General features: G+C 51.2%; 1 protein-coding gene across 11 annotated transcripts in view; it reads left to right on the top strand.

Moving 5' to 3' along the window:
- C2PH14orf132 (chromosome 2p C14orf132 homolog) overlaps nt 1–21,835 on the top strand; it is a 275,910-nt gene that overhangs the window by 159,718 nt on the left and 94,357 nt on the right. For 2 of the 11 annotated variants that reach the window (XR_011302034.1, XR_011302030.1), the window contains 2 exons: nt 17,147–17,314; nt 17,978–18,106. The exons of the other annotated variants lie outside the window; for them this stretch is intronic. The gene's annotated coding sequence lies outside the window, so the exon portion shown is untranslated. Of the gene's footprint in view, nt 1–17,146; nt 17,315–17,977; nt 18,107–21,835 lie in introns of those variants that run through there. 11 annotated transcript variants of the gene reach the window in all.

Genomic DNA, 21,835 nt, shown 5'->3' with positions numbered 1-21,835 from the left:
AGGGGGAACAGCTACTTGACAACGGGCTATTACGGTCTCAGGTGTCAGGGGCTTCTCAAATGAAGTCACCATATCTCCCCAGTAGCTGTCTCCTCCCATGTGATCCTCCCTCAACGCCTATAACCACCCCAGGGTCAGGATCAGGAAGCGTCTGCCATCCCCTGGCCACATGGGAGGAGGTCACCAACGGGAAAACACTGATGACTCCATTTGGATTCATCACACTTGCCAAATGGCAATTTTTTCATAGCCATGTTAGTGAAGTTTGCAATCAAATGCAGGTTTTGATACCTTGATGTTTCTTCTGCTCCTTGGTTCTGCTGCCATCCATGCTAACAACCGGAGAACATTTGAGACTTTTTTTTCTGACATTTTTTCGAAGTGTTGGTGCCCCCGCCCATATTTCCCAGAATTCACTTGTACTGAATTGTGAAAGCGCTGTTGTACAAGGGCTGTCTGCGGCTGGAGATGCTGCTTCTGCTCCTTGGTTCCGCTGCCATCCATGCTAATAACGGGAGAATATTTGGTACGGTTTCAATATACTTCAACGCATGCTGCAGTGGCAGTAAAATGGACTTTTGGCTAATTGTAATTTTCTGTCTACCAACAGAGTCTTCTTTTTCTGAAATTTTTTTAGAAGTGTTGGATCCCCCGCCCATATTTCCCAGAATTCACTTATACTGAACAACTTGCGCTTCATGCGCGCGCCGTTATGTTTGAGGTTGCACTACATTTCAGTCATTTAACAGCTCACATAAAAGGTTGACATTAATGTCTTATTAGTTATGCAAGGTGTAAATCATTTCATAGGATGTCACAAGCATTGTGAGCTCAGGAAGTTCTAACCAAGAATGTTAATTTACGTAGTAATGCTCTGTTGTGTTTGAATCAGCTGGTGTCTGTTCCGCGACAGAGCCTGCTATCGCGTAAGATTATCTTAATAAACTTTCTCAACTCAACAAACGTGTGGAAATTGTCTCAACATTGGCGACGAGGATAATCTCGTGGCCCCCCTTTGCCCTGACGGCGCCAGACACGCCTATGCAGAGGCTACCTTACCGGCGAACTTTTTGAAGCTGAGCAACAGCAGGCGGAGCAATTCAGGTCAGGAGGCGTGACGGGGGATGGAGGGCCATTGATGCGAGCAAGTTGTTCCCACCTGAGGTTACTCCGCTTCGTTAAGTCTGAGCAAACTGTTATGTTGTGGGTTTGGGGTTATAAATAACCACTCATGAGCCTTGTTCAGTTTAGGTATCTTTAGTAAGTCCACAGGAACACAGGTAAGTACATCAGGTATAATACAGGACAAGTTCATAGGATAGAAGCATCCACCGGTCCCCCTGTGCCAAGCTTAAGTTTTCAACTGGCAATCCAGGAACACAGGCACTCACATCCAAACATTCCAACCAGAACACTCCATACTAAACATTCCAGACTCAGGCACACATACATACAGGGAATAGCCACATAGTCAGGATAGGTAAAACACAACACATCTCCCCCCATACATAACCATGCAATCAAAGGAAGAAACAGAAGGAACAGTGTTACTAACTGTAAGTATATATAAAAAAAACGATCCTTCTAAACAACCATCCGGCAAACGGCTCCTAGCATAAAGCTATCCCCTACCAAGTCCTTAGAGTAACTGCCAATTAGCTAACACACTTCCAAAACAATCACTAGAACCATAACAGGCCTATTATGGAACTCGCTACAAGGGAACCAGCCCGCAATCTCATTCACAACCATTACCACCTGCATCACAACAATAACCCTGCATCATCATTCACCAACAACAAGATGTGCTAACACAATGTACAGGGTTCACCCTACTATCTGCCTAAAGCGTACTATTCTCCACTCCACTCCACTGTGGGTGTCCTCAAAACACCCTCTAAAGAAACCAAATGCTCGCAACTGAGCATAATACCATTTCCTCCACTCCACCACTCCAGGCACCGTGCCTGAGCTACTGAATGCTCACATTTGAGCATCCCATGCTCACCATAGAGCAATCAAAACACGCACTACTATTACCACCACTCCACCACTACATCGTGGCGTCCTAAAAGTAATGCCAGGAATCTAAGTCCCTACCATCATTTGACACCTCTAGTGTCGGGATTCTCCATCCCACACAATATTTGACACCACCAGTGTCGGGATTCTCCATCCCCCAAGAATTTGACACCACCAGTGTCGGGATTCTCCATCCCCCAAGAATTGGACACCACCAGTGTCGGGATTCTCCATCCCCACAATATTTGACACCAACAATGTTGGGATTCTCCATCCCCCAAAGATTTGACACCACCAGTGTCGGGATTCTCCATCCCCACGATATTTGACACCAACAATGTCGGGATTCTCCATCCCCCAAAGATTTGACACCACCAGTGTCGGGAATCACAATCCCCCAAAGATTTGACACCAAAAGTGTCGGGAGTCTCATCCCTCCTTCCATTTGCACACCTCCACTCTCTCACAGAGTCACATCACACACTTGGCAATTTGCGCACAAAATATTTGAAAAACAAGTGTACAAACATCAATTGAGTTCATCATATTTGGCTACAAAGTCCTTTGTGATGTTACCTGTAAAAAAAACATTAACCACAATTGTGCAATTGGAATTGTTCTAAGAAAACGAAACTACACAACATTTACTGGTGTTCAAAAAAAAAAAACTCCACTGCATTTCCCTATCAACAGAGGCTATGACATCCACTTAAAACTCTCACACCATAACTCAACCAAAGCCATAGCGCTTGCACATTGCAAATTGGGTGCATACCAGAGAACAATCCAACAACAACACAACAATTGCAGAAACATGACCTCTTTCTTTTTGTGATGACCTTTGCATTACTAATAAAAATTTCATGAGCTCGTGAAATGCTGCTTTTAACCAATTTAAACAATAGGCCATATATAATGGTGATGTCAATTAAACTAGATGTAATAGCAATTCCGCCGTATAAATAGCCATCCGATCCTGGGAAAAAAAACGTTAGCACAGTACCTCATCACTCCGATGGCTTGACATGTATTAAGTGCAAAAAAAAAAACAAGCTCGTCCTCTTTGGCAGATAACACAGTTGATCCACTTGTAAACTTGCACAATTTCCCCTTTTTTTTTCTTCTTCTTTTGAGTGCCACGAAACGAGCCCTTTCCTCCAAATGTTGTTTCTATTTAAAGAGAGTACTTATTGTTCACTTGGATGCCGTAATAGATGCCGCACCGAAATAATAAAAGAATCACATCACCTCGTAGATTCGCGCTCTTCAAACTGTCCACAGTACCTTGCAATGATGCGGGCTGTAATCTACAAATGCCTGCAATGTTTTCCTTTTTTTTTTTTAATATTTCCAGCGCTGCCTCACACTCAGCACGGCTGCTGTGCCTAATAAGGCTGCTCTCTGGTCTTCTGGCAATAACATTCCATTCCCATGAAACCCGATCACACCGCAAGCAAACGCAGAAGCTTTTCTCCATTGCAGAGGCATATCTCCATGCCCTGCTGTTCAAAACGAATACATTTTCTTTCCGGGCACGTCATCACGCTTACCCACGTCTCCAAGGCCTTTCCTTTGATGCGGGCCTCCTCTTGAAACACAAAACTTCGGAGCTCCTAACACGAAGAAAAACAGATGGCGCAGGCATTTTTCATACGTTCCAACCAACGACATGGCTGGAATGCAGGGGCACAAATGGGCGCGCGCCACCCATGGCCCCCAGGGACCCTCCGAAAAATGTGCCCAAAACACCCCCATGTTTCTGTCAGGACCAAATGCTTCTCTAGCTCATGGATGGGCCACAGGCTTGTTCCAAAGCCTTTCTGGTGCCATGGCCTTCTCCTATAGCCTCACTGATGACACGGTCATCTCACAGTCAGCACCAGTTTCCTTCTCCTCCAGCCATTCGCCAGCTTGCATCCTCACGCTCTGGTCCGGGTTGGATGGGCTGTAAACTGCTGCCAGTGCCTGAAGCCACTGACATCTCCATGCATTCTCGAGCGATGGCTGCACAAAAGGTACACTCTTTAAAATAAAACGCTGCCACCCAAAATCACTCCAGGTCTCTCTGCCATTCCTGCCATGCTGAACAAGGGGCGCGCTCACCTTGGGGGCCGGGGGGGGCGGTGGATGCCTCTGTGGTTCCTTCTCCTTACTGGTGGGCAACCTCTTTGCCATCCTTGTGTCCTGGTAACAGTCCTTATTTTGTACTGCTCCTTTCCTTGTTCCTTTCAGTGTCCAAACATCCTAGTCGCCAATGTTATGTTGTGGGTTTGGGGTTATAAATAACCACTCATGAGCCTTGTTCAGTTTAGGTATCTTTAGTAAGTCCACAGGAACACAGGTAAGTACATCAGATATAATACAGGACAAGTTCATAGGATAGAAGCATCCACCGGTCCCCCTGTGCAAAGCTTAAGTTTTCAACTGGCAATCCAGGAACACAGGCACTCACATCCAAACATTCCAACCAGAACACTCCATACCAAACATTCCAGACTCAGGCACACACATACATACAGGGAATAGCCACATAGTCAGGATAGGTAAAACACAACACAAACCCAGCGGGGGCCCCAACATTGTGAGGAACGTTGGGTCTCGAGCAGTCCTGCTGCTGCAGCGCACCAGCTCGCGCTCATATTTGGCTGCACGGCATCATTCAATTGCGGTGCGCGTGCCAGGGGGTGTGGCTACCCATTCTCAGGATAGTGGGTGTGGCTTTAAGCCCGATCGGCTGCATACACATTGTGACGCCGGATAGTGGGCATGGCTTTAAGCCCGATCGGCTGCATACACATTGTGACACCGGTTTCCAGGGAACGCACCAACAAGGAAGGCATCTCTACGTTCTCACAGCAGTCAATTGTGACGACAGACACTCGCTGAAGCAGGCACATGGAGAAGTGCCTTAAAGCACGATACGATTGGAAATCAAGTCTCAATAGTGAAGCAGGCACAGGCAAAAGTGCCTCACAGCACTAAAGGATTTGAAATTAAGACTCCATAGCGGACATTATTCAACACAGTGCATATTCAAGCATCCATCCCATTATTAGCTCCACACATATTGTTCTGTGATAGGAGGGCAGTCAGGAAACAAGTTGCATTCAGTCAAGCATGGCAGCAACAATACCTTCACCCGCATATTTTCTGTCAGCCGGGCCGTCCGCCCATCAAGTGGGATAGGTGGAAGGATATTTTTGAGAATTATCTGGTGGCCATGGGTGGAGATAGGTTCAGCTCGGCGAGAAAAAAGGCACTACTGTTACATAACATAGGGCTAGAAGGACGTAGCATATTTGATGGGTTATCAAGGACCCAAGGAGCAGAAGCAGGAGATGCGGATGAATATGCCACAGATTTAAAGCAACTAGAGGAGCATTTTGAACCTAATAAAAATGTAACTTTGAGCGGCATAAATATTTCCAACGCACACAAGAACCATCCGAGTCTGTTCTACATAGCCTCCTTGAGAACACTAAGTCACCTGTGACTTTCAGTTGCTGACTGACTTCCTGATAAGGGACCAACTGGTGAGATGCACCAACAACATGAGGATTCAAGAGAAGTTACTTGCCAAGGACATTAAGTTGGAAGATGCAGTTGAATTGGCCAGAAGCATAGAACAGACCACTCAATACATTAAAGAGTTGAAGGTTGATAAGCAGACCCCTCATGCTGTATGTGCAGTTAGTCAAAGGAGGAAACCCAACTTCAGTACAAACAGAAGGGAAGCATGGAGCTAAAAATGTACCAGATGTGGCAGCCCCAAACACGGTCCGAATTTTCCCACTTGCCCAGCCAGGTTTGCTGAATGGTTTAGATGCAAGGGCAAGGCACATTTTGCTAATGCATGCAAGAGTTTGTCAATCAATTTGGTGGAATCAAGAGGGAGCTGTCATGGTGCATGCCCCCAAAACCCTGAAACCCGCGAGCCCAGCCCAGATTCTGGCTTCCTTTGGGACTTCCCAGGCCCCAGCTAGGCTCACCTGGGCTCAGTCCTGGCGCCACTGGCGCCAGGCTCATGGCAAGTGTTAAATACGTGGTCCATTTATTTGGCTCTGAAATGCTGAGCCTTTCAGTACAGGGTGTGGCTTGGGACTACTTTACCAGAGAGACGGGATACGATGAAGGGGACTATTTTCCTGGAACTACTTGCACGGCTATTTAAACCGCACCTTTCAAACTGAACACGTTTCGCGTTAATCTGCATTCCTGCAGCGTAACGCTCACCGTGTCAGTTCCTGCTTCCTTTCTGCCACGCCTGTCCAGAGTCTTCTATCCATCGGCATCTGTGAAAATAGAAGAACAAGAGTTATTCACGCATTGAAGGCCTTACCTGCAGAACATCCGGACCTCGCCTTTACGCTTATCCAAGGGCCGCCGCATCTGTAGAAGATCAGAACAGAAGGCACCCTCTCGGGTAGCGACGCACCTGACTCGGCCTCCTCCAGGAACTCCAGCGAGCAGATCTCCATCATTCAGCATCGCGCCGCATCTCGACACCGTCAGTTGGAACTTCCATCTTCTTCCTGGAAAAGCGCTGCACCTGCCGAACAGAAAAGACAAAGCAGGTTAGTCTCACACAACAAGAATGCTAAAATAAAGCGAACTATTAGCGCATCTCGCACAGTGCTCTACTTACCGGCAAGAATACTGCACATCATTGTCAGGAGAGTCATCCATCATCCGAACACCGCTTTGTGCCGCATCTGAAAGACAAAAAAACGAACATTAGGGGGGTAATTCATAGAATTAAGCGTACAAGTGGCGCACGCGGCTGGCGCACAGTGTGCGCGTACGAATGTCTGCGCCAGCCGCACGCGCTAAAATCCATTTCCGCGCAGAGCATATTCATGGATTTTAGCTACCAAAACCAGCCGTGGCACACAGTGGCGCAGCGACCCTGCAGCAGCGCCAGTTACACCCCCAAGAACGCCCCTCCCGCAGGGAAAAGCCATCAAAATCCCCAATCCAGCGCAAAGGGCTGCGCTAACCCTGTACCAGTATACATGGCCGCCACACAGCACACGGCAAGAGGGGAACGTGTATTACTGGGGTGCGCGGGAAGTTTCACACGCGATTGACCCTGTGCGAGTGGGGTACGTGTATTACTGGGGTTTGCAGGAAGTTTCACATGCGATTTGCCCTGTGCGAGTGGGGTACGTGTATTACTGGGGTTCACGGGAAGTTTCACACGCGATTGGCCCTGTGCGAGTGGGGTACGTGTATTACTGGGGTTCACGGGAAGTTTCACACGCGATTGGCACTGTGCGAGTGGGCTATGTGTATTACTGGGGTTCGCGGGAAGTTTCACACGCGATAGGCCCTGTGCGAGTGGGGTACGTGTATTACTGGGGTTCGCGGGAAGTTTCACACGCGATTGGCCCTGTGCTAGTGGGGTACGTGTATTACTGGGGTTCGCAGGAAGTTTCACACGCAATAGGCCCTGTGCGAGTTGGGTACATGTATTACTGGGGTTCGCGCAAAGTTTCACACGCGATAGGGCCTGTGCGAATGGGGTAAGTGTATTACTGGGGTTCGTGGGAAGTTTCACACGCGATTGGCCCTGTGCGAGTGGGGTACGTGTATTACTGGAGTTCGCGGGAAGTTTCACACGCAGTTGGCCCTGTGCGAGTGGGGTACGTGCATTACTGGGGTTCGCAGGAAGTTTCACACGCGATCGGCCCTGTGCGAATGGGGTACGTGTATTACTGTGGTTCGCGGGAAGTTTCACACGCGAAAGAGCCTGTGCGAGTGGGGTACGTGTATTACTGGGGTTCGCGGGAAGTTTCCCGCGCGATAGGCCCTGTGCGAGTGGGGTACGTGTATTACTGGGGTTCGCGGGAAGTTTCACATGCGATAGGCCCTGTGCGAGTGGGGTACGTGTATTACTGGGTTCAATGGAAGTTTCACACGCGATAGGCTCTGTGCGAGTGGGGTACGTGTATTACTGGGTTCGAGGGAAGTTTCACACGCGAAATGGCCTGTGCGAGTGGGTTACATGTATTACTGGGGTTCGCGGGAAGTTTCACACGCGATAGGGCCTGTGCCAGTGGGGTACGTGTATTACTGGGGTTTCTGGGAAGTTTCACACGCAATTGGCCATGTGCAAGTGGGGTACGTGTATTACTGAGGTTAGGGGGAAGATTCACACGCGATTGGCCCTGTGCAAGTGGGGTACGTGTATTACTGGGGTTTGCAGGAAGTTTCACATGCGATAGGCCCTGTGAGAGTGGGGTACGTGTATTACTCGGGGTTTGTACCTCACGCAGCCCCAACTCATGTCCCCCTGCACCACCACCCCCAGCAGTGAGGGGCACCTGCCAGCAGGCCCCCACTAATGTCCCCCTGCACCCCCACCCCTCAGCAGTGAGGGGCACCTGCCAGCAGGCCCCCACTCATGTCCCCCTGCACCCCCACCCCCCAGCAGTGAGGGGCACCTGCCAGCAGGCCCACACTCATGTCCCCCTGCACCCCCACCCCCCAGCAGTGAGGGGCACCTGCCAGCAGGCCCCCACTCATGTCCCCCTGCACCCCCTCCCCCCAGCAGTGAGGGGCACCTACCAGCAGGCCCCCACTCATGTCCCCCTGAACCCCCACCCCCCAGCAGTGAGGGGCACCTGCCAGTAGGCCCCCACTCATGTCCCCCACATGTTCCCCCAGCACCCTCACCCCCAGCAGTGAGGGGCACCTGCCAGCAGGCCCCCACTCATGTCCACTCACCCACCCAGCAGTGACATGCCCATCTCATGACACAAACCAAAAGTCAACTATGTACATCAACACATGTCTGTCACACACACACACACACACACACACACACACACACGTTGCCATTGATTGAGTAAACCCACATGTCAACATGCATGAACCCAATGAGTGAATCCCACACATTGAAGTAAAAGATCAAAATGTATTAACATGAAAACCAATTGAAAGTACTTGAAGCATAAAATAATGGCAATCATGAAATGGAATGCATGTCCAAATAAAAAAAAAGAAATTCCTCAAAAAAACCCAACTAATCCAAAAGAAAAATGGCCAAAACTCTCTGTCCACCAAACCAAATCCAAATGAAATGCAAAAAGGTAAATCCATTGATCCATGGTGAAATGAAATTAAAATGTCCAAATAAATCCAACGTCCAACTATGTACAATACAATTTTCAAGGGTCCATGAGCCCAACGAAACAAATTAAACCTATCTAATAACCTACCTAACCAAACAACTATTTACAAAAGTGTGGGGCATAGTCCAAAAGCCCCAAAATAAAAATAAAAAGGAAACCTAACACTATAAACTATTTACAATGGCGACGGGCAAGTCCTGTGGCTCACTCATTGATGTTTTTGGCCAGGGCATCATCGAACTCCATGTCTATTTGCTGGAGACGGGCCCCTGTCCTGGCCCGAGGTCTCGCAGGGAGGCACTCATGGCCTGTTCCAACTCCCTGCGAGTCACCTCGAGGCACTCTGCCCGCCTCATCGCCAGACGCATGGAGAACTCTGCCCTGACCATGGTGAGCCGTGCCTCTTCCGCCCGCCGCCGTTCCGCACCTATACGCTGGCCCAACCGCAGCCACACGGAAGACACATCCATTCCAGGGTCCTCCTGCCCTCTGGCCGATGCCTGCGCCCCTGATATTGATGGCCCCGAGCCATCATTGCTCCCACCTAGAGCCTGCTCCTGCTGCTGCTGCTGTCCATGTGCCCTGTCCGATGATGCCTGCACATCCTGGCAGGGATGGGATCTCCACCAAGCTGGCTGTGTTGGTCAGGCCAGGTCCACAGGGGGCCCTGGAGGAATCTGGGCCGGAAGACGGCAGGGAGAACGACTGGCGGACCTCTCCTCCTCTGTGGAGACTATGCGCCAGAGTGCGTGTCACATGTAGGAAGCCACCAACCAGGGCCCCTCCCAACAGTGCCACGTCGCGACGCTGCTCTTCGTGATGGTGTGTGTTCTCTGCCCAGGAAGAACGCACGTCATCATGAATGTCACGCGTGCGCAACGTGACACCAATCAGGACGGAGCCCATACGTTCATGGGACCCCTCGTCTGCAGGTAGTGGAGAGGCAGATGACATGGCACCTTCCCCTACCTGCGGGCGGGCCTGGGACGGGGCATCCCTGCTGGTGCATGGTGGTGCAGTCACAGGGTCAAGGACAGGGACATGCACAGACCCCTCCGTGGTGACCTGTGCTGCCTCCTGGCCCTGGACTGCACCACTTGCACCAGTGGTACTACCCCCACCAGGCCCCATGTGCGGCTCAGTAGCGGGCTCCTCCTCCTCTGTGGAGACCACCAACCTGGATGTCTCCTGTACCGTCTTCCGCCATTGCAAGTCCCTGTGGGGGCTCACAATGTAGTGGCAGACACGGCACCAGCCCACTCGCTCCCGGATGATGGCACGTCCTGGGAGGGTGGCTGGGCCTTGCGTCGCTGCCTAGTGGAGGCATCCCCGCTGCTTGGCTCCACAGCGCCGTCTCCGCCCTCTTCTTCACTTGACGCTGCGTAGAGGGAGACATAGAACACAAGCATCAGGGTACAGTACAATATTCCCCTAGACAGGAAGCAATAACACATGAGTGGCAGTGTCTAGCGTCACTTCCATCCTGTCCCTCCACAACACATGGGTGAATGCACGCAACACACATGCATAAACAGGAATGGCGCCTGCAATCAACATCAGCATCCATGTACAAGGGCCTCTATTAATCAAAATCTTGCCTTCAAACTCACATGCATCATGGCTCACACTGATCCTATGCACACACATCACCGGAGGGTCATGCATCATGCCTTGTACACCACAGACACAGTGGATAGACACAGTGCGTACAACGGTGACCGCACTGCATGAGTGAATCTACACATCATCACTGACATGTGTCATGAATCCATGGCGTATCGAAGTCACAGACACACTTCTCAGACACACACACATGTGCACCATACATGTACATGACAGCAGCACCCATCCTTCACACCCCCACCATGTGCAAGAACAGACACTGGCATGCTTTCATGTGTGCATTTGCCATACAGCTCCCCATGTAGCATTGGAACTCATGCACCAACCATGTGGTTCGCAAATTACTGGTCTCACATGCATGTCCATGATGTCCTTGCACACACACATCCATACATGGCCCATGTCACACATACAGGCAAGTATCTGACTACCAGCACACTGCAACATGCCCTGTCTCACACACCAATGCTTGGCCACTTACCGCTCAACTCCAGACGGGTCTTCCTCCGAAGGATCTGGGCGTGGAGCGCTGGGCAAACATGTTCCAGGACCCTCATCTGGATGTCACTCATGCTGACCCGGCCCCCCTCTGCGAGGCGCCGGGCCTTGTGGATGGTCCTGGACCTGAAGTCCTCCCAGCGCTTCTTGACGTGCTTGATGTCGCGGGTTGCCACCCCCACCGCGTTGATGGCAACCACTAAGTCGTCCCAGATCCTCTCCCGTCCTTCCTTGTTGGTGCGTGATGTTCTGAAGAGGGCATCATAATGCCCCAGGACATGCACCACCAGGACACCAACTTCCTTCACACTGAAGCTGGTGGCCCTCTGCCTCTCTGACTGGGGGTCGCCAGTGGTCTCAGATGGTGTTTGCCCCAACATGGCGACCCCCGAGGCAGGCGTGGGTGGGCAACTGGGTCCTGGGGCTGGGCTGTGGAGTGATGGTATCCCAGTCAGGAGTCTTCTATTCCAGGAGGGGTGGACACAGCAACTGGAACCCTGGCTGACGTGCAGGCACCAAATAGCAGGGCACTTGGGCAGTAGGCAGTCAGGCAGCAGCAGATTGCAGGTGGGAGCGTGCTCTGGGTTCTGGGGGGCAGTAATTCGGCCTTCTGGGCAGGAGCGTGGTCTTCCGTGTGTTTTCGCGTGGCCAGCTTGATACTGAGTGATTTGGCACGTGAAAAAATTGCATGTCAGCGTGTAATTGGAGGAAAGGCCCTTAGCGCGTAAGCGCGTCAGCACACGTATGCGTTTTCATTGGACCAAATGGGCCTAAGCGCTTCTCTGACGTTACGCGCATGGGCGTTTCCCTCCTGACGTGGTAATAGTGGTTCAGCGCGCGTGAAAAAACTGCACGTCCGTGTGTGAATGCGTGTAATCCGAGGAAAGGGCCTACGTGCGTAAGTGACGTGACGCGCGTGGGTGTTTCCCTCAGCACGGGTTAAAGGTGAGCGGGGCCAGCAGTTCGCTGTACGTGCCTTTCGTGGAGACCGACGTGTGTAGCTGCTTCGTGTTGTTTCGCGCACCATCACATCTTCACAGCGATCAAGGACGTATCTCTTCTTTTGGTGGGGGTATTGGCTATGCGTGTTTTTCATTATCACGCTAGTCATACAGTGAGTCGCACACGCTATTTTTCCCACTGCAGGTGCCCCTGTGTATCGCACCCATTTTCAAAGTCATAGTAGCCTGCGTGTCCCACGCGTATGCGTTTTTTGTGTTACTGGGACCACCGCGTAAGGTTGATTCCACGCACGTAGGCTGCAGGGTTGCGTGCACGGTTTTACTGCAGTTTTGGGGTGCCTGAACGTAGCGTGACCCGTCACTACATCACCGGGGTCACATACAGCCTTGCAGGTGCAGGGGGGCTGTTAACATCTTGCATCCCACCCCCTTCACCCCAATTGCCCACGTCAATTGTGGTGTACACCTCCCATTGGCACTACTCCATCTGTGCTGGCACTACTCCATCTGTGCCATGGTTGGGTGGCCACCAAAGGTGAGGGGCGCCTCAGCTGGGCGTACTCCTCATGGCGGGCGTGGTCAGGGACGTGGCCGGGGTAACCAGGGAGTCGGGGCACTCCAGGGTGTCCAGGGTGGCCGCAGAAGGGGAAGAGGCAGGGGTGCGCCACTTGAGCACGATGTTGTGCCATGTATCGGTGCAGTCATGCCACCACCCCCTGTGGTTCCGGGAGATGCAGCTTCTGCATCTGGCACTGGCGCCCGTGTGACCCGGCAGTCCGTTTCATCGACTGCCACGGGCCCAAGGGTAGCTGCAGGTGCAGCTGTGGACGCCACCACCCAGGCTCAGGGTCTGCCAGCGCAGGCTGCGTTGGCGATTGAAGAGGCCTTGGAAGATTTCCAACAGGACCGGAGGGAAACCGTAGGGGCACGCAGGGCTGCCCGGACCAAGAAACATGTCCCTGGGGCAGTAATGTCATCTGCTGCCCCGAACAGCCGGGTGTTGGCAAGTGCAGGGGCAGATGCAGCCAAGAACACCCCGGTTGTGAGTCTGCCAACCAGGACAGTTGCGGTCAATGACCCTGCCACAGCGGATGTTGATGCGCAGGGTCCATTAGAGGGCACCCAGCTACCACTGACACAAGTCAGCCCTTTGGTCGTCCCTCCACCTGCCACTGCCTTGGCTCAATCCACCAGTCCCACTGGCCATGCTAATCAGGGTGGCATCAGCCAGCCAGGGTCTGCACCACAATCCAAGAGGAGGAAGGTTGCCCCTGCAGCACAGGCTGGGACCCCACACACAGCCACGACCTACTGCACGTCGAGGAAGAAGCCTTTCTGCAACCAGGAACTGGACTTCCTTGTGTGCTACGTGCGGAAACACAGCCGTGACATGCTAGTGGGTGCTAATTGTCAGACTACGGCTGCCCACCGTGATACCCACTGGAAGCAAGTTGTGGAACATGTAAGTGCCTTCGGCCATGAGGTGCACACGGCGCAAGAGTGCAAAAAGCATTGGAATGACCTCAAACGCAGCGCTAAGGCTAAGCGTGCCTCAAATTACAACTTGACTCTGGTGACTGGCGGTGGGCCTACACCGGAGGAGGAAGACCTCACTCCGCATGAGTCACTCGTTGCGGAGTTCATATCATCTGAATTGGTCGAAGGAGTGGGAGATATGCCGGTCTTTGATGCCCAGTCCGGTGAGTGTTGATGCGTGTTTGTCGAGGAGGTGTGTGTTTTAATTGTGTGATGTGTTGTGCATGACTGCCACTACATGGCACGTGTACATGGTTATGATGTGTGAGTAATGCAATGCTTCCCTGATGCATGTCTACTCTGCTGGATGGTGGACATGTGGAGCAGACAGGGACTGTCCACATCACCACTTTTGCACCGTAGTCACATGCTGGTTACCAGTATGCCCCTCCGGTCCATGTTCCAGCTCACTGGCACTTCTGCATGTAGCGTGGGTGAGCTTCCTCTCAGCCCAGGAACTATGCATAGCATGACTGATGTGCATGTGTCCTCTGCCTGCAAGGGGGTAGCCAATGTAGGCATGCTCCCTTGCCCCTCAACCCCCTGCTCTGCAACCCAATTCCATCTTAGCACTGGTCTGCTACAATATTGCTGTTGGTTACTTCCCTGGTCATGCCTCCTGTGTACATTCTAACATCCAGCGGCCAATATGCCAGACATATCCATTGTGGTACTTCCTTAGTACTTGATGCAGGGTGTCTCACTTGGACTGTGCAGAGGTCAGATGCCCCGCAGGGACATGAGTGCCCATTCATGCTCCATGTGCATTCCACGCATGCCCATATGTGTCCATAACTGGATGATCACTGTTACACAAGTCCATGATGACCCAAATTGCATGACATTTCAACTGCCTTCCCGTGTCAACTGTGGCTCAGTACTGCATTGCACACATGTTTAGGGTCTGTCAATCTGTGAGGGTCACATGCCTCAGCCTGTTTAATGGCCAATGACTCTGTCCAACTGGTGTAGTGTCTTCTTCACACGTTTGTGGACTCCAGAGGTTTCATAATGTGTCCTGCTTACTGTCCATCATCATTTTCAGTGTTGTCACTTGACTCACATGAAGCTGTTGATGCTAGTCTACACTGTCTGTCAATACACAGGTCTAAGGTCAGCCTTTTGATACCATGCTAGGCATCCCTGCTTTTGCACTTGGGTGGAGGGGTGCTTTGCTTGTAGATATGCTACCCACTGAATGCACATTGCACGTGATGCCTGAAGTTGACCTTGCACTGCCTCCACATTTTCTGACACACACCATGGAGTCCTTGTACATGTAGGTAGTGAGTAACATACATATTTGCTGCACTGCACAGACCCACTTCAATACAGACTGCCACCTTTCAACAGGTCTGATCACAGAAGCAATTCCATGTTGACCCAGCATGCATGCCAGGTTCTATTTTGTGTGTCACATGTCTGCCTGATGTGTTTGTTGTCGGTGTGTGTGTGTGTGTTGTGTGCTTCGAACAAGTGTAGTGACCTTTTTTCTCTCTATTTTCCAGATGATGACGCAATGGAGCCGGAGGATGGTGTTGTCATGCCAGGCACAGGGTTGTTATCACTACATCAACCCAGCACAAGTGGGGGTAGTGGGGCGGTAGGCCACGAAAACCCCCAAGTGCTACAGTCCATCTTGTCTCTGGCTGCCTATGAGTCCAGCCCTGAAGAACACTCTGACGACCATATCGAGTTGGATGAGCATCAGGTCCATATGTCAGGGGTGAGTGATTATGATGTGGACACTCCTCTGTCCGCGACACCCGCCCGTGGTGGATCGGGACGCAGGGTCACCCTCCACACCAGTCACTGATGTGCCTGGGACATCACGTCAACGGGGGCATGTAGTCGTGCAGCCGCGGGTGGTGCCAACACAATGAGAACACACGGTTCTTGGGTCCCGCAGGGGTCAAGGCCAGCAACGTGGTCGCCACCCGCAACCACAGTATACTGAGTGGGAGCCAGACATGACTACCAATTCTGAACGGCAGGGGGCAGCAATGGAGAACATCGCTGAGAGCATGGAGCGTGTGGCCCAATCTGTGCTCCCCCATGTTAGGCAGGTGCTTCTACAGCAGCAGGCGGCACGGTCCACGGCCCGCTCACTCAGGCTGGGCTTGGCGGCCTAAGACAGGGCACGCCAGGCTGAAATGTCGTCTCTGCATCAAGCAATTGCTGCTCACTCAGAGGCACACATGAAGGCCCTTAGGGAGGAGCATGCTTCCCTCAGATCCACTCTGGGTGTCCTTCTGAGCGGGCAGAGGAGAGGTTTGCACAGCTTGAGCGTACCATCTCGACTGAGCTACATTCTTGTCGGGAGGTGCAGCAGTTGTCCAGCCAGGCCTTGCAGGAGGAACTCTGTGTTACACGTGCTACCTTGCAAGAGGAAGCACGTGTATCACGGGAGGTTCTGCATGCAGACCTACGTGTCATCGCCACACAGAACCAGGCTCACCCGTCTGGCAGACCTGCTGCCGACGAGGGGCAAGCTGCGGCTAGGCCTGGTCATGCTCCTGTGCCGCGTCCTCCTTTCCAGGAAGAGCATACTCGGATGACAATCTATCTCCCAGATAGGTCGGGCTGTGCAGGCGTTGAGCCCATGGCATTTTTATTTTCCTCAGCATCATCGCATGTGGATGTTGAGCAGCACCCTGTACCTCCCACCTCCTGGGAGCCCCCCACCCCCGGGTCGTATGTGGCCATTTTTGATCTTTCTTTTAGTTTAGTTAGTTAAGTTTCTGTTTGATAGTTAGTTTAAAAAGGTAAAGTGGGTTTTTCATAGTTAGTGTAATTAGTTAATATAGTTTGAACTTGCTAGTCTATTGTGCTTTCATGTGACGGTGTGGTGCTTTGTGGCTTTTGAAAGCATCCACTGTCTGTTCCAGCTGGGCCCTTCAAGCTTGTCTTGTGTATGTGTTTGCTGCTTGGGGTCCTTGACTCACATATGCCACTAATGCTTTCCTTATCCATGGGCTAGCAAGGATGGTTCGGTGTAACAGCCTATTACACAAGGGCAATGGACTGTCATATCTGTGGCATGTCTGCTGCTGTGGAACTTGTGTTAACACCCCTAGTGGGGATGATTGGGGTGTAATTGACCACTGTTCTTCTTTTGCTAGATGGGGTGTTTAATGATTCATGTGTACATTCATTGCTATGCATTGTGTAGTATGTTTCTTATCTTTAATGAACATGTGCTTGTTGACAATCATGCCGTAGATAGTGTACTCCACACTGTTGCTGTGAAAGACGGACTGATGGTGTGATTTCTGATGTACGTCTCTGACATGGTCCACTCATGTAATGCCTGAAGAGACACACACAGATGAATATTAAGCATTAATCATGTGTTTCATGGACTTTCTGCAGGGGGATGAGCCTCAAGACCACCTTTGCCAGCAGACATGGGCCGTTGGACGTCTGGAATCTGGACACATTTGGTGGTGCTGACATGCGCATGTGTGCGCAAGCAGAGGCACAGGGATTGCGATCATACATCCAATAAACGATGACGTGTTTCAAGGGACTCCAGGCAAGGTGAGCAGCACAGGGGGGTCACAACACAACAAACCTTCCACCTGGCCATTTGAACATGCATGCTTAGTAGCAGCACTGACGGTGAGCTTGGACAAATATTGGTGTTGAAGCGCACAATACAGCTCAGATGTGTTGGTGGACTGATGGCTAGTTGATAGAAAAGTTGTCTGGGGCACCTGCATGGGCAGTGGCACATACCCTCCATTCTACCATGGTCCATTGAGGCACTTGTATTAGCCATGTAGCGTTGCAAGACATGGAATGAAGCAGCTCACAGGGACAGACAGCAAGGGACAGACTCAGGTGCAGTGCATTTAATTTCCAAGTAGAATTTGATACATGCACTGGCTACTTTATTTTGGTCATGGTGGTACAGGACTTGTTCTGAAGTCAGACCTTGCTATATGCGTCTGTCTGCTTACCCGGGGAACATTGCATGTTGTGTGAATTGTGACACATTGGTGTTCCATTTGCCACGCACCCACCGGTGCCTGACTTAATGCATTGACTGTGTATGAACCATCACAGGGGTAATGTTACATATGGGTATGAAGCAGCCACACAAGATTGTCTGTAGAATATTCTGTTACTTTGGGGCATATTTGGGGGTGTGTTTGTGTGTTTTGGGCATGCACATATTATTAACTGTGGCTCTCTTTGCAGCATTGAACTGGTCCTGTTACCGGACCGGAGAGTGTGCAAGCAGGAGGCCAGCACTCACCACAGAGATAAGTTTCTCTTTGACTTCCATTTGAGAAATTTGGTGCTATGTGCATGTGAGCAAGTTTGGTCTATTTGTGTATGTGTTAATGTGTGCAATACATTTTGGTGCATTCCCTACCTTCCTGTGTCGATCCTACTCCCCTCTCCTGCCCCTCATTCCGGTTTTCCAGTATTCCAATGCCTGTGCCGACTGCATATCCCTGACCCTCCTTCCCCACCAGGGTCTCAGAGGCCTGTGTGAGGTAGACCTTGCAGGCACCCAGACCACGGTTGGGGTGGTTGTTTTGTGCCACTCCTGTGCCTGTACACGGGAGCTGTGACAGTAGACATCCGTTCGTGTTGCATCATTCTATGTTATGTACCACACATGGTTCAGATCCTGGTGTGACATTGTTTTACTGTGCTACCTTGGTTGTTAACATCATTGTGGTAGTACTTGGCCTTTGTGGCATACTGCTACTTGAAGTCATCTACTGGAGGCTGTTCTGGTTTGTTTTACTGCCTGCAGGGTATTTGCTTGGCTTCTGTGTTGTCCTGCTTTGAGTTCTCTTGGATTATGTGCTTTTGCAAATCTAGGTGGACTTTGAGGGTGCTGGCAACTTTTTACACACGAGGTGGGAGATGGTGACAAAGGCGAAGGGTGATCCTGTGGCCAGGTGGAATTCAAGGATGTCGGATGAATAACCCAGATGCAGTTGTTCAGTGGGTCGTGGTGATTTGTGAGGGAGGGGGGGTGTTTTGTTGTTGATAGTTGCCTTGCCCTGCAGTGTGATGGGCACCCTGAAATTGTAATTGTGCTTTACTATGTACATGATGTATTCTGCTCATCAATGCCTGTTCATGTGTTGTCTTTACCTTTCAGGTGTGAGGGGATAGTTGTTCTTTGACATGCTGGGGTATACACATGGTGAATGTTCACATGTGATGTGTAGAGGACAGTGATGGTGACTTGATTTTAGATGAATATGTTGAGTGCATGTCCCTACTGACCCACCCACTCGCACTATGATCCACTACATGTACAACCACCCTTACATGTCCACGTGTACACTCTGTTTGCCTTCTGGTGCCCACTGTGTCCCTGCAGCGAATGTTCTATGACCATTTGTGGATCCTGTACATGCCTAATTTTGTTATTTTATGTAGTTTGTCGCTTAGATGTGATGCTCAGGGTGTGCATCACACACAATGGCTGTCCACTGTGCTGTGCGCTGAGCAGTGTGTTGCAGGAGGTGGACATGGCACACAGTAGCTGCAGTGTTGATTATGCAATGCACATTGTGCATGTGGACAGGCATTCATTGTCATGTTTCAAATACGACTTTTGGAATGCATTTGGGTATGACTTATTTTGGGTGGGAGGTTGTTGGTCAGTCATTTCATCTGATTCCATGTCAGGCATCATTGTCTGATGCCCATTTACATTTTTCACATGGCAATGTGTACCTTATTGGTACTGTGTTGGTGTATGGCTATTGCTTACCATGTCATGTTGTGGTTTGGGAGGGTTTGAGTGACATACCAGTGATAGTCATGGCCTCTTTTCCAGGTCTGTGTGATTCACACCTTGCATGTGTGCCTTTTGGTCACACAGGATTGCTTGTGTTTAAGTAGCTAGGGATGCACACAATGTGGCAATTCCATGGCAACAATCTCAGGGTGGTAAGGTTGTGACAGTTGACTGTCTCTTTGTCATCATCGATTGTCACCTGGTATGTGTCAGGCCTGTGTGCACTCTGCAGGGTTGGGAGTTAAGGTGAAAAATCTGGCCACAAGCTGGGACCGGGCTTCCTCGCCATGTGCCCTATCCCCTCCCATGGGCAGTGCCTGTGCCTGTGGTTGGGGATGTGGGGGCACCACCATGTTCACCGGTACGCCCTGCCGTGTTGCAACATTGTGCAGGACACATGCTGCCACAATGATCCTGCACACTACTGGGGGTGCATAGAGTAGCTGCCTGCCAGAGCAGTCAAGGGAGCGGAAGCGTGACTTGAGCACTCCGAATGTGTGCTCCACTATGGCCCGGGTTGCAATATGGGCCACGTTGTATCTTACCTGGGGTGGTGTGGTGGGGTTCCGGATTGGCGTCGTCATGTGGTTGCTCGGAGGGTAGGCACTGTCCCCTGGAGAGGTGATAATGGTTGTGATTATTGGGGTTTGTGTATTTGTGTGTGACATGCATGCATGTGCACGGGCATTTGTACTCACTTAGGAGCCATGTGTCGCCATGCTGCCCAGCTTTCAGGGCCCGGCTCAGGGCGGACATTCTGTATATGAAACTGTCATGGGTCGAGCCAGGGTAGTTTGCATAGACAGAGGTGATGATTCCCTTTGCATCGCATACCACCTGTACATTGATGGAATGCCAGTGCTTGCGGTTTCGGTAGATGTGCTCAGTGGCCCTAGGTGGACGTAGGGCCACATGGGTGCAATCTATGGCACCGAGCACTTTGAGGAAGTGTGCCACCCTGTAAAAGTCCTGGACAATGGCCTGCCTTTCTGCGGGTGTTCTGGGCATGTATATGTGCCTGCGGACTGAGGGGCGCACTGTCATGTTTGCCAATACCTGGTGTAGGCAGCGTGACTGCGTGGCCTATGAGACCCCACCCACTATGGCAGTAGTCTGCTGAAAAGACCCAATGGCCAAAAAATGCAGGACATTGAGCACCTTCTCCAAGGGGCTCAATGCTTGGGAGCAGAGGGTGGGGATGTTAGGTCATCTTCCCACTCCCTGACCAGGTCTAGGATGATATGGGGTGGAAACCTATACCTGCCATAGACCTGGTCATCGGGCATCCCAAAAAGGCTTGTCCGTGGTGAAAAAATGCGTGCGCTGGCTATTCTCCTCCTGCGGTGTCCCACGATCAGTGCTGCGACAAATGGGGCATTCATCGTAGCTGTATATATGTGTTTGTTGTTTGCGCGCACTTTTGTGCTGTGCGCGGGGACGCTTCCGCCTGCCTTCATGTGGCGGACGCGTTGACGCCTGTGTGCGTCTTTTGCCATGCGCGGTTTTCCCGTATTCTAATCCTTGAATGCGGGTAGTTCGCGTGCATGTGGGCGTTCCGTGTAGTTCCCTGCAGTACTTCCCAGGTTACGCCTTCTTTTTCATGTTCCCCATTCCGCGTGTTACGCCCACTGTTCCGCCCACTTTTGTTGTGTGCACTGCACTATGTGCGCTTTTGCTGTGCGCGAAGCACATGCCGTTTGATGACGTGTGTGCGCGCGTGCGCCATGCACGGATTTGGTTCACAACCAGTGGGAAAGTAGTGCAGCGCCTTCCTTGAATCGCACGTGTGTGCGTGTGCTTGCTTTCTCACGCTTGTGCTGGGATTTTCGGCGCACGTTTGTTCCATGAATCAGCCCCTCTATATCTTGCATGCAAGGACGTAAGGCAGCTATTTCAAGGAGTTATTGGAATAGAGACTTACCTGCTTATTCCGGTCCATTCATTTCAGCAACCTTCATCGGATCAGTGAAGTAACTCCATCCTGGAACTACAGAGTAACCGCGCCCCTGCCAGAGAGTGTGCAGGACGGAGAGTTCACCCATATAATAGACAAGGTGAGCCTGGGAAAGAGAAGGATAACACGGAAGGAGGTGAAAACCAAAACCAGCTCCACACAGTTGGCTAATATCTTGTTTGAACTTGCAGACGAACATCTCCTGAGGCAAGACAGAAGGGAAGACACAAGCAGGCCCTCATTACGCAGAACAACACTAGTGCAGACATCATCCTTCGCACACGAGTATGCCCCTGTGGAGACCAGGTGAGCGTGATAGGAGCAGCGTAGAAAC

This window comes from Ambystoma mexicanum, chromosome 2p (assembly GCF_040938575.1).
Source record: "Ambystoma mexicanum isolate Mex_15411 chromosome 2p, UKY_AmexF1_1, whole genome shotgun sequence".
NCBI lineage: Eukaryota > Metazoa > Chordata > Amphibia > Caudata > Ambystomatidae > Ambystoma > Ambystoma mexicanum.
Note: the sequence above shows the minus strand (reverse complement) of the source record. Positions and strands in the feature narration are given on the sequence as shown.